At 35.5% G+C, this 13070-nt stretch overlaps 1 protein-coding gene across 8 annotated transcripts in view; it reads left to right on the top strand.

The window, feature by feature from the left end:
- Window positions 1-13070, top strand: part of sd (TEA domain transcription factor 1 homolog scalloped) — a 103950-nt gene that overhangs the window by 50760 nt on the left and 40120 nt on the right. Inside the window, exon 1 of one of the 8 annotated variants that reach the window (XM_077437440.1) lies at window positions 5392-5511. The exons of 5 other annotated variants lie outside the window; for them this stretch is intronic. The gene's annotated coding sequence lies outside the window, so the exon portion shown is untranslated. Of the gene's footprint in view, window positions 1-5391; window positions 5512-7009; window positions 7203-13070 lie in introns of those variants that run through there. 2 more of the 8 variants (XM_077437437.1, XM_077437438.1) reach the window with 2 other exon arrangements.

The raw sequence follows: 13070 nt of genomic DNA, 5'->3' as shown, positions 1-13070 counted from the left end.
CCAGTTCTCTTGTTTTGACTCGCACGTGTATCCGATAAATTTATATGGAGGAAATTACGTCAATCCCGTGCATTGGCTCGATTTTGAACCAGGTGCTGCCGTCGTATTATTTATCGTTCATTAACGATGTCGTCAATCTGTCCTATAAATTTAAGTTGTATTCAGAATTTCTCCGTATTTTATTACCTTTTTATGATTTTCCTTATTCATTTCTAAAGGCTTCCTTCTATAAATGTGTAATTTTTAAAAATTGAGATGTTGACTGAAAATTGAAATGTTTCCTGAAATTATCTATACATTTTTAATATACATAATTTACTTTTCATGTTAACTAGAATTTTTCGAAGTAGATTTATACATACATACATAAATGTATATATTCATAATATTTTATTTTATTAATTGAAAAATCAACAGATATGTAGTTATGTATAGGTAGTTTGAAAATTGAATTTGTAGTTTCCCGGAATTTCTTTACCGTATGTATTTATAATGTATTGCGTCGTTTCTCTTGTTTGTCACTACATATATTATTAATATATCATTATGAATATTAAATACACCGTTTCCTGGAGTGTTCTAGGAATTTGGTTAGCTAAATACATATCACATGTAAGCGAAGCGTATCCTGCAGAACTTTATGCGATAGATTTATGAGCCTATATAGTTTATAATTTTATTCAGTATTTTGTTAGATATAGTTGAGTGTGTATGTATGTATATTAAACATGGAATTGAATATAAGAACATTCCTTTGTAAAATAAATGATATCGAAATATTAAGCGACTCTTCAATTCATTGCAATCCCCATTTTCAAATACGAATCGAATATTTAACTAATTTGAATTTTCTTGGAATTGTTTTCATCAGCACTTTCTCTGAAAAACAATATCTACAATCATCGGTTTTTCCGAATTTTCTCGTCTGGCATTTTGCTTAAATCTCGATGTCTCTTTAGTGTCTATTTTTACTTTCTTTGCAATGTTATATTTTTAGTCTACGAATTTTCTAAGTACTGTAAATTTACACTGAATGGTTATGGGTAAATCACCGTAGTTGTCTTATTCCTCGATATTGAAAATCGGTCGTATCATTTGACTTGTCACTGATGATGGATGATGTCTGCGACAGCACCAACATCATCATCTTCATCCTCAACGAGCAGCATCAGCCTGACCAGAGGAAACTGAGTGTACTGGCGAACATAACGGGTCTGACTCCTCCTCGGCCACAGTCGATCGTTTACCGTTAACAGTCAATGATATTCTCGGCAAGTCGCTGTTACGATGATAATAAAAAGGGAACTCATCCAACTACTCTTAGTATGGAGACAAGTATCGTTGGTTCTTATTAAATTAACCTTATCGGTCAAGGTTATAAGTCTTCAAAATATTTTTATAATAAAATCTGTAATTCAAAATGAATGTTCCGTTAAGTTTTTATATCACGTACATAGTTGGCTTTTAAAATTATCTTTTTATATTTTTCTCTATAATCCTGGAAAACGTCAAGGCTAGATGCTTGCTCGCATGTGATATGTGTTCGCACGTTGTATGTCCACCCAATTATTTCCATGGGTATGTTTTTCCGAGCGGTTCATTTTTTTAGTGGCATTCCTCCATCCCTGGCTTATGGCGCTTTTGGGCTATTAATTGTCCAATTATTTGCTGCATATATGGTCTAATGAAACGCAAGTATTTTGAATGCTACCTTTATGAGTGCGTTGCCTCGCTTTTTGCTCTCCCATTGCTTATCTCGGATCATACATACATATGTACACTTTTTATTTGTAAATTCGATTGAAGCTATGCATCGTAACTATACATAGTGCCATCCCCATGAGTAGACTGTTTTCGTGAAAATTGATAAGGTTGCGAAAAGTGCAACGCTTCACTCGCTCGATAAATGCATCATCGATCGATGCGCGGCTGTTGCGAAATTCTCAATTTGCGATTGACGTGCTCTATTAGAACGGCGTTTAATGTCAAGAGTCTATTTTGGATTATTTGGAAACGTTGGATTTTATGTGCGTACATTGTATACATTGAAATTGTTTATCTGTCGAATGAAAGCACTCGTTTCATCATAGATTCATTCTGGTTTAGCAAATTCTAATTGAGATGATTTCCTAGAATCATTCACTGTTTTGTGTAGCGAACATTAATTACAAAACTTTTCTAGGAATTATTTAATTAAATGTAAGAATGTCTCTGACGCCTTATTTGTTCTGCTTTAGTTTTCCACCAACATCTTTGTACACATGTAAGTAAGTTTCTTTGCTTTTGATCATTATGCTCGTATGAGTCCGCGTGTTGCACTCAGCTCACTTTTCCTTTAGTCGTATTGATGCAATGCGCTTGCATTATCATTAGTCGCTATTTCCTCATAATTTATAATATTTTCATTTTTTTATTTATCGTATAGAAAACATGCCGCAGCAAAAACAACAAAAAAGACGCAAGCGCGTTCATCATCCGATACAAATCTCTACGGTTCCGCTCTATTTTTAAGGTTTTACTAACTCATCGTAATTATCTTTATATTAAATTATATTTCTTACCCAACTTTTGTAACCGAGGTTGTATACTTTTTTCAATTGATTGAGCAGTTTTATTTGAAAGTGGCATAAGTCCACTCTTCTTCATTTCGAGAAATATTTCGCGAAACATTAAATATAATGTTTTGCATTTAATAATATTTAAAAATACTGGTGGCCTGTAATACGTTTATTCTGCTTTTCTGAGAATCTGATCATATTGAATTAAAAAAAGTGATAACAATTTGTGAATTTAGTCAAACAGGAATAGTGTTTTTGAACTGAAAATTGGACTTCCGCCACTTTCAAATATAACGGCTCAATTCTACCCTTTGTCCGAATATAATGTGTATTGTAATACAAATGTAGAATGTGTGTGGTATTCTTTTTGTTTGCTTATCGGTTGTAGTAATTTAACTGCGGTACTTTTTGCTTGCTTATATTTCAAGTCACATCTGGCTCATTACGCGTCATATGTACCATACAATGTAAATGTTTTCCTACACTCAGACCGCTAATTATACGGTGTGAATAATTTTGATAGCGAGTGTCGCTGAAAACAAAGCCCTCGTTACACGCGTAATAAAAATACGATTTTTTTCTTCGCTGATTTTATTCTACATACATACATACATATTACAATTCTAGTATTGTAAATCGAGGGTTTCTACAATGGATCTTTCGGAATAACGTTGTGCACGCCTTGCATATTGCAATCGTGTGCATCGTTAAATATTTTCTAATTGGCGTTTCACCCGCTCTTTGCGATACAACGCTCCAATGAACTAAATCGTCGTTGATCTTCCTTTTTTCCATTTTTTTCTTACACTGAAGTTTTGCAGTCGGCGAAAAATCACAATTTTCTCGGATTTTTCGGACCCGTTTCGTAGATCGAAAACACCGACTGTCTTTCATCGCAAAAAGTTTCAGCGATTTAATCTTTGTACTTGTATACCTATATTAGATCGTTTTGGCATCTATGTAAGTGTTATATTTCGTTGGAGCATAAGCTCCAACTTTGATACGCGAACCGCATGCGGCTCTTTCCCTCTTTGAATACCCGCGAACTTCCAAAAACTATTCATTTTCAATGAGAAATGTTTTATATAGCTGTTTGCAGCAATTCCCTGGAAACAATTGGATCCTTGTCGAGTGCTTCATTCATTTTTATTGAATCAATAAAGTGTACTAATGCCCTGAAAAATGCATCATGTTTGCCAGTACCGATTTCCTGCTTGCAATACCATAATAAATTGAGCGTTGATTTTCGTGTGCAACTCTTAATTGAAACGGCAATCATGCAATACACTTTCGCAAATGAAGCGATCACTTGACCCAGACTGTGTCGACGTCAACTGCTGCAAAGCGACGACTGCGGAACAGAAATCTGTGCAGCTATGGAGAGATGATGAGCGGATTGACGCCGTTCGCGTGCCACTACAGAGGAGCCGCCTACCACTTAACTTCCACACGATAGGCTTCTTCTTCTCGTGGAGCTCGGCTCGAGTGCTTCGACTATTATCTAATAAGTGGCCGTTGTTCTCGGTTTACTCAGTTGAGCGGTTGTGGTGTGTGCCTATGTACCTACCTCGGTTTTTCTCGGAACGACCTGCTTGCTCCGCGTAATTAATTGCCGCGGCACACGTTGTGTCGCTTCGCAGATTGTTGTTCTTCAAACGCAAACACGTCTGTCTTTCTTCGAGTGAATTATTGCTGAAGAAAGTCCTGCTTGTTTGCCCGAGAAACAATCGACATGTGGCAAAGCGTTCGAGCAAGTGCTCAATTGTATGCCCCATATCTTCCTTATGTTTATTATGGCATTAGGTTTTTGTAAACAATGTATGTATGTACTTATGCACCATATTTTTTTATTCAAACAACAGAATCTTGTCTTAAAAATAAAGTCCATCAATCATTACATAGTGTATGCTTCATTGTATTGTACATGCTTGCGTTACATATGTTGAGTGGTGTTTTCCAAGATGATTAGTCGACTTGAACTTTCAATGCTTTGTAGGCGGTCACAGAAATTTTCAATCTTTCAAAACATCCTACAGTCATACTTTTATCACTACTCATAGGGTCCAAAAATGGATTAATCAATTCGCTAAGATTTTGTTTTGCATTGATTGAGTTAGAGTAGACATTCGCTGATCAATCGAAATCGATTTTCTATTTGAGTATATATTGTTGTTGACACAAAATTTGGATGGGTATTAAAGTTCTAAATACGAATTGGATCCATCAAAAATCTATCTTAGCTACTTGCGTCTTTCTTGTGTCGACACAATGTTTCTTCCTGTTTGTGTATGTTTCATGTCTATAAGAAACCTCTTAACACACCTACAGGGATTGCTCAAAATCGACCTGGTGTCTGTACTTCGTATTATATACCTACTTGTATGGCTTTGTATTGTATTGTGTCGAGATTTCGTTTTCAGCGTCCCAATAAAGAGTGAAACCTGTGCGTGGGTTGAGAGAAGTAAACGCGTGTGTACAAAATATTGGGTCTCACGACCCAAAGACCAGGTCGAACATCTCCGAATGTAAAATACGTAGTACCGAATTTCCCGTAGCCCACAATCTTTTCGACTTATCTCCCAGCGCCGAATGCTTGTCCGCTGGCTGGTTATTCGAACAATGCCAACATTTCCTTCGCGCATAGTCGTCATTTATCTTCGGTCGATCGCGTACCGATAGGACGTATGTGCCCGCTCTCGTCCACCTGACTCCACTCTCGCGATAGAGATCTTCATGTGCCAGAGTCTACGGCCATAGCGACGTTAAATTATTCGCTTTTCTGTTTGCCGCCGCTCGTTTTTTGTCAAAGACAAAAGCGCTGGTCTGATAGGACAGTGTCAGTAGGATGCTGTCACCAGTGCCGTACCGGCTTTGGACCGGTTCCTCGACGCTAACTGTTGTCCGGCTGCACACCAATCTCATGCTCGATTACCAACTGATTAATTAGAAACTGGTACGTCTTAAGGTTTTCATAAAATCTACTGTATTCGGAGTTAGTTATGTCTAAAGATAGCAAGCAATCTGACTTTGCCAAGTTCGCAATAAAATTTCTATGATTTGAAATGGCATCGATGTTTAATTGCAATCGTCTTCGACTTCGTTTTGTTACGCAACGAGCTGACTCTGCGTAGTGGTTGTTGTAAAAAAAACCACAGGTGAATCTGTTTCGTTGGTACACGGCTACAGCAGCAGCTTACCTGCCCAGAGACGGAGCAAGAACTGGTTTGCTTTGTGACCGCCGCGGGGACTGACCGCGCAGTTCGTATCCGAAGCAAACGACAATAAAACACACCTATTACTACCTTACAGTCCAGAGTTTCTCAAAGTGTATTTCGCACGAACTCTTCGTCGCTCTTCAGTGTTGTATAGTTATCGAACTAATTCTAAAAAATACTTAAATTTGATTCACGCTATTGAAAATTCAGATGCCCGGAAGCATTTGATATGCTCAAAAATGGGAGATATATACCAAAAAATTTTATATATTCTGGATCATTGCACGGCAACACATAAAATTCGGCGATCAGTATGTATCAAAAACGATTCATAAGATTCACGAACTTGCGGTGAATTTTATCCTACATATACGTATGTAAACCTCCGTCCCACTGGACTTTCAGTCTGTATGAAAAATTATATTCTCTTCTAGCAATCAACAACCGTATTACAAGTGCTACATAAGTACATAGTGTTTGCTACACCTCTTAGTGTTCTATTGGTTGACTTAAAAGGAATACAAAAGTGGAGGGTCAATTATTTTTTTCCTAGATCATATATTTTCAAACAAAAGTTAATTAATAGTGAGGTAATAAAATAACAGTGGCATGTGAAGAAACCGTCTATTCCTGCTTAAGTATTTATAACAAGTTTAACCTTCAACTCAATAAGTTTAAAAGAATCACCTAGCGGCGACTTTTAATTGTCCGTACTAAGTTTATAGTCTCGCATTTGTAGCTCGACCATCGAATAGTTGGCAAAAGACGTTTATCTATCAATTCTAAGTTTGCTACCCTACATCCAACGTCACGTATATAATAATTGGCAAAGTTTAGAAGTACAGTTTAATTTTCTTATGCGAAATTTGATTCTCTATCAGACGACTGACGGCTACTGTATTTTTGCGGTGGATATCAGGTTCTCAATTTGCAAACGATATACAAAACACAATAAGTTGAAGTGCATCGAATGCGGGTCGAGTGCCCTCGTTAATCGGGTGTCGAGTAAAACGCGTATTGGATCTGCCGGTCAGTTTCCGGATAGGGTTGCCGCGTTCGAAGTTTACAATAATATATAAATTTAAATAATATCCTCGAGTGTTTTTTTCCAGAAAGTATTTATTTAATTGATAGGTGGCAACCCTGGTCGTTCTATTGTGCAGGTGCGTCCGCGTGTTGACACTTATTTACCTGCAGATGTGTATGGAAAGGGGGAGGGCAGGGGGCACCCACCCGGTAGTCACGTCCGTAGTACCCTCATCACCGTCGCTTTCAACCCGTTCTGTGCCGATCACCGGAATTTCCCATAACACGCTAACCACCACTAATTTAAGCTAACGTGCGACCCCTTAATTTGTCTCCCTTCGATCACTTGTGCGGGTCGTCTCGTTGATAAAACGCGGTCACCGCTAAATCGATCATTACGAAAGTATGTAATTTTCTGTTGTTGTTTATTATTATGTACTTGATTATGGTCATATGCGGTCTATTTGTGTTTATTAGGTATTTTTGCTTTACTTTGCGTGTTATATAATATCTATGTACATATGTATTTAAAATTTTATATTACTTGTGCTATTGTGTATGTATGTACATAATATGTAGTTATGACCAATTATTTATTATTTAATACTTCAATGGTACATATAATAATTAGGCTTAATGCAAGGGTACGGGTGGTGACTTTTTTTGTTTTTTGCTTTCTTAGTATTTGTAAGTTAAAATATTGTTTTTAAAAGGCAAAAAAAATATCGTTGGATATTTTGAAAAATTCAAAAATAATTTTAATATTTTTGAATTTTTTTTATAAATACATATCATAAACGTCTTTTAAATGTCAGTATTTTTCTGGATGAAATACGTTTCATATGTATTAAAAAAGATTTCAATTGTGTCATCTTGACGTCATTTTGAAATTCAATGAACTATGATTCAAAATTGGAAAAATCGTTGGAAACCCATATCCATTAGAAAAATCGTTGCGATGGTTTTCGCTAGATTTTGGACGCTATTTTCATTCATATTTAAAGGTCATTAAGAAACTGCAAATGTCAGTAAACTTCTTGTTAAATTGATCCAATATTTCTTCTTTCAATAGCCATTCCTTGTTTTGAAAATAGGTTGCACTATTATCCTTTCTCTCAATTAAAAATGTTCTTATTTCAGTTAATAACTCTCGAAACCTAACAAATACATATCCTTTGCTCAACTTCCTTCATTGTGAACCAGCAAATATTTGTGATAGATATGTCTCAACTTCTTCCAAAAGAATTTTAAATTTCCCATGGAAGACATTTACATCTAATAGAATGTGTTATTTTTCATTTTAAAATATATGTAGAATCATCATAATTTTTTTTTATATTCACAATCGTAATACTAATCGTGGGGATCCTTGGTGAAAAGTACATTTTAACATTTAGATGAGACGTTTCTTGTTAGAATTTGTTAATTTTTAATTGAATTTTCAAGACGGTTCCATACGAATTTTTTCCAACAAAAATCAATGCTTTTTTCCCCTACAAAATCCAATAGGAAACCATTGGGAAAAAACCTTTTCCTTAGAAAACTTCACTACATGGTAAATATTTAATATATTTGACGTTGTAATTTGAGTTTTGAAAGATCAACTTTTGTATAATGCTACATAGTATGTATATGTATGTAGAAAAGAAATCTAATAATGGGCGACTGAATATTTCATAATCAAAACACAAAGTAATACAATAAATAGTTCACTGTAGACTGCATACGACAATAATCAACACCAGTAGACACGAACACTTGTCTTGGAAAATATTTCAAACATTTTACTTTTTTTTTACATATTTAACAGTAAATTTTTGAGACGAGTTGGAAAAAATTCGGTAAACGCCCCCCAAAATGCCAATTATGGCCGAATTTTACAGTTGAAAAAGTGCTCTCAGGACTCGTCTTCATATCCGGCCTATTTGTGTTGTAAATTGTGTGTTCAAAATATGCTCAACTTCGAAATATATATTTTTTTCGCACTGAGGAATTCCAAATATGCGATGTGAATTTTCGAGCGTTTGTTCGCTACGGTCGGCATAATCCGGTTCGTTTCTCGGAACTTCGTCTAGAATCTCGGGTTTTATCTATGAAATGTGACAAAATGCTAAATTCTCATTTTACTTTTCGTCGGCCCTTTCCAAGAATGTCTGTTTTTGTATCCTCGTGGGAAACAAAAGCGTACCTGTAAACTATCTGCGATAATAACCCAACCTCTCACAAATGGATAGTAGTGATAGAAATTACATTGATTTATTTGTATTTTTATTGTAACATTGTTCTTACAATGGGGATACAACGTGCTTTACATACATCTTGCGGCGTTAACGAGCCTTTACAAAAACCATCTCCACACACAAAATCTATAACACAATAGCCCCATCCCGTTGGGACAGGTGAAATAAACGAAATCCTTTTTTGAGAGCATTAGAACAAGACGAGCGTATTCAATGTTTGTAAAGTCAGGCCTTTCTTCAACATAAAAACAACCTGTTGAATAAAAAGAACTACGTTTATTTGGACGCTTCGTGTATAAGTTGCACGTGTAAACCAGACTCACGATTGGTCCACTAACCTGTGCCAGTGGCGTACGCCTACTCCTCGCAATTTTTTTCTGAATTTAATTTATATTTATCCAAGTTTCAATTTAAAATTACGTTGAGTAGCGGGATCGCCGAGAGCGCGCGTATACATTTACCTGTCGTAAACGCATAAATAATTCAAACGAATGAAAATCTCGTTTGTGTTCCGTTCCTACGCACATGGCCAGGACACGCCCTGCACCGTTGCAAGCTGAATGATCCTGACAGGATCGCCTGTTATTATTATCGGCACAACAAAAGGGCCAAGGTGAATGAACACCACTATGCCCGTACCCCATCTATCGCCGTTTGTGTTTGTTGTCACCTTGTACTACCGACAACGGAGACACGTAAAATTCTGTCGTGCGATTGTTGTCAACCGATGCACTTTTTGTGCATTTCCGGCTACCGGCGCCAACCCTAGTAGATACCAACTAGTTGAATACCAGTATCTTTTGACATTTGACAAATTCGTAAATTTACTATGTATGTAATCTTATCGAGCACTTTACCATCGTTATTTATAGCCTTATGAAAGTTTGTGCATACAATCGGACTAGGCCTTTTGGAAACAACCTTTACTTCCTATTTAGATACGCAAAGTTTCATTCCATTTATGATTCACATATCTAAATCTCCATAGAAACAGTCAACGGAATTGAATCCACAATTGAAGATCTTCGCCGACATGATGTTTATCCATACAGTTTCAATTTTTATTTAAATATATAAAAATAAAAATTCAATATTTATTAATCATTATTGAATTTTCAAGACTTCAATCCATCTCCAGTTTATTTAGTTGCCAGCATTACACCAATATTCTTTACTAATCGTTCGTCTATTTCTCGATGACGACACTTATTTTAAACATTGCAAGCGATCAATATTCGGATCGATAATTTACAAAAAATAAAAACAGACAAACAGAAAAAAAATATGACTATGTATTTAAAATTTTACGTTTTTTTCTAAAGTAAGAAAAAAATGTATATTGTATTCGTACGTTTTCAGTAATTGAAAATTATTCATAATAATATGATATATTATGTTGAAGTCAGCTAATTTGAAGTAGATATTGTGTTCGACGCAGTTTCCGTGCTTTTCTGACGGCCATGACTCACTAACTTGACTAGTCATTATAACAACCCACACTCTCAAGCCTGAGGATGCTGTCGGCCCCTTGCCAAGAAGATCCAGGTATACGCAGGTTGATGTTCACCCAACCAATAAGAAAAAACTTGATTTATTTCACCTCCTAAATGAAATCTTACGTATAAATAAAAATAATAATAAAAAAAACTTCGAAAACCTTTTCCGTTGCGCTCGATTATCCAGTTCACGGAATACAAATTATATTATTACATAATTAAAAATTATCTTACATATATTATAATATAAAAAAGTTCGATTGTGCATGAGCACATGTATGTACATATATGTGGTCGCGAGTGCACGGAAAGTTGCGAAACCAGTGGATAACGGTGTTTGCAAAGAGTACCGATCAAAAGCTCAGCTTCATTGCCGTGCCCCCATCCACCTCCCCATTTGTGTTATTAACCCATAAACCTCCACTCCGAAAATTCTGATTCTTTGTTTGTGATATGTTTTACAAGCGCTGGGGCTAAAAGCTCCACTCTTGTCCGAATGATATCACAGCCAGGAAATAAAAGCAATAAATTGTTGAACGCATCAGCGATATTCCACAATACACAAACTTGGTTATTTTTAACTCGTATACACATTGTGTGTGGTTATGTTTTGAATCGATTTCACGATTGACGCTGAAAGGTCAACTTAATTGACCCGTTCAATCCTGTTTCAATCGAAACTTTTTTTATGATCTAATCATAATACATCGTACCGTTTCCCACATATTCTTATTTGATTCCAGTTTGAATTGTTGTTTCAATGTGATTTTTCGCTAAGTATAAAAACATAGACAGTGTTAACAGGATGCTTAGTTGAAATAGTCCAACCGTTCACTTGATTAGCCAACGCTTTTACTATTGCTACCATTGTACATATGTACATATCTTGACCTAACATCAGTCATTGATAATGCTTCATAATGACTTTTTAATGCTGCTCTTTTCTCTTACATTTCATCCACTTACACGAACGTAGTCAGTACAGAGGCTCTCAAACTTTTTGACTCTTGGCAGCCTTTGGCATCCATATTGTTAGAATTTAGTATTATTTTTAACATGCATTATTTTAATCAAGCTTTTTTTTGATAATGTATTACAAAATAATAAATCTTAAATTCTCTGAACTAAGGTGTGTTCTAAATCTTCTTTTTGTTTGTGAATTCTTTTGAAACACATAATTACACATATTATGCAGGTACGTGATGCAAAAATGCATGTGAGTGCGACGAATTGACGTGTTTGTCTTCAGATATGTAAGCGGACAAATTTGATAAAATAAATAGAATTTTACACGTACATACGTAGTTTATACAGCTCGTAGCATTTACGTTCAATACGTAAACGGACGTCATCTCGTACGTCATGCTGTGTTGTACCTATTTTAGAACCGGTCTTCTTGCACATTTATAAATCGACTCCCATTTCCTACAATTCTCCGTTGTTTGAAACCATTTTTTATTTATTATCTTTTCGCCTCAGGTTTGATTCACGCTTTATAATAAATAGTCTATTTCGGAGACGTGCATCGCTTATTTTGTGCACATTCACCGGTAATTGATCGATATTGTATTTAAATTCGTATTATTGTGTATGGTCTTACATATGTATGATGTGCGAAATTGTAAATCTACACAACGATAATTTTCGTCGGAGAGATAAACTGCACCATTGGACAGTAAGCTTTCTCATATTTTACAAACTTAATGTTGCGTCAAGCTTCCCGGCGATCTCCGCCACTGCTGGCTGCTGCAAACAAATGCAACCTCTGCGCTTTGATGCAAATTTTACGAGTGCACGCATATTATTATGCTTGCATTATTATATCTACCACCCATACTTTGCCATAATTTCTAAATGGTTCGCTTTGTGTTTGCGTTCGATCGAACGTTTTAATTTTCGCTTTTGTTAATTGAATTTTATTATCGTTATCGCGCGATGCGAATCGCATTTCGAACGTTCGCTTTTGTGCATTAAATAAAATGCAAAAAATTAAAAATAAAACGAAGGTTCGCTAGACAAGTAGTGACCGGTAACGGGTTATGCAAGCGTGCAATTAGTCATAACCAATCAGGGATAGTCAATATTTTTTTTAATTTAGGCTATTTTTTATTGAAATCTAATTCTGAAAATATAATTACAGAATTAAAGAACATTTTGCATACATCAGTTTTATATAGATTTAATGCTATTACCGGCTACCCCTGAGCGACACATGTGGTATTAAACTTCTACATACATACATATAAATTTGAAATCATATTCAAATAGTGGTGAAATAGTATCAGATAAATTGGAAAATTCAGATAGGAAACGACCATCAGCACTACAGAAATACTTCCAAATAAATTATTTTCAATCGAGGTCAACCCAGGGCTTGAACCCGGGAACCTCTCGTTGGCTAGCATTAACGCAACCACCGAGTTTCATACTGCTGGATTTTTAAAATGCGATGAATTTGATTAATATTTTTATTATATAATACTTTTTATATATTTTATTATATAATATTTTTTATATATAATACTTACCATGGTG

Source organism: Arctopsyche grandis, chromosome 9 (genome assembly GCF_051622035.1).
Source record: "Arctopsyche grandis isolate Sample6627 chromosome 9, ASM5162203v2, whole genome shotgun sequence".
Classification (NCBI taxonomy): Eukaryota; Metazoa; Arthropoda; class Insecta; order Trichoptera; family Hydropsychidae; genus Arctopsyche; species Arctopsyche grandis.
Note: the sequence above shows the minus strand (reverse complement) of the source record. Positions and strands in the feature narration are given on the sequence as shown.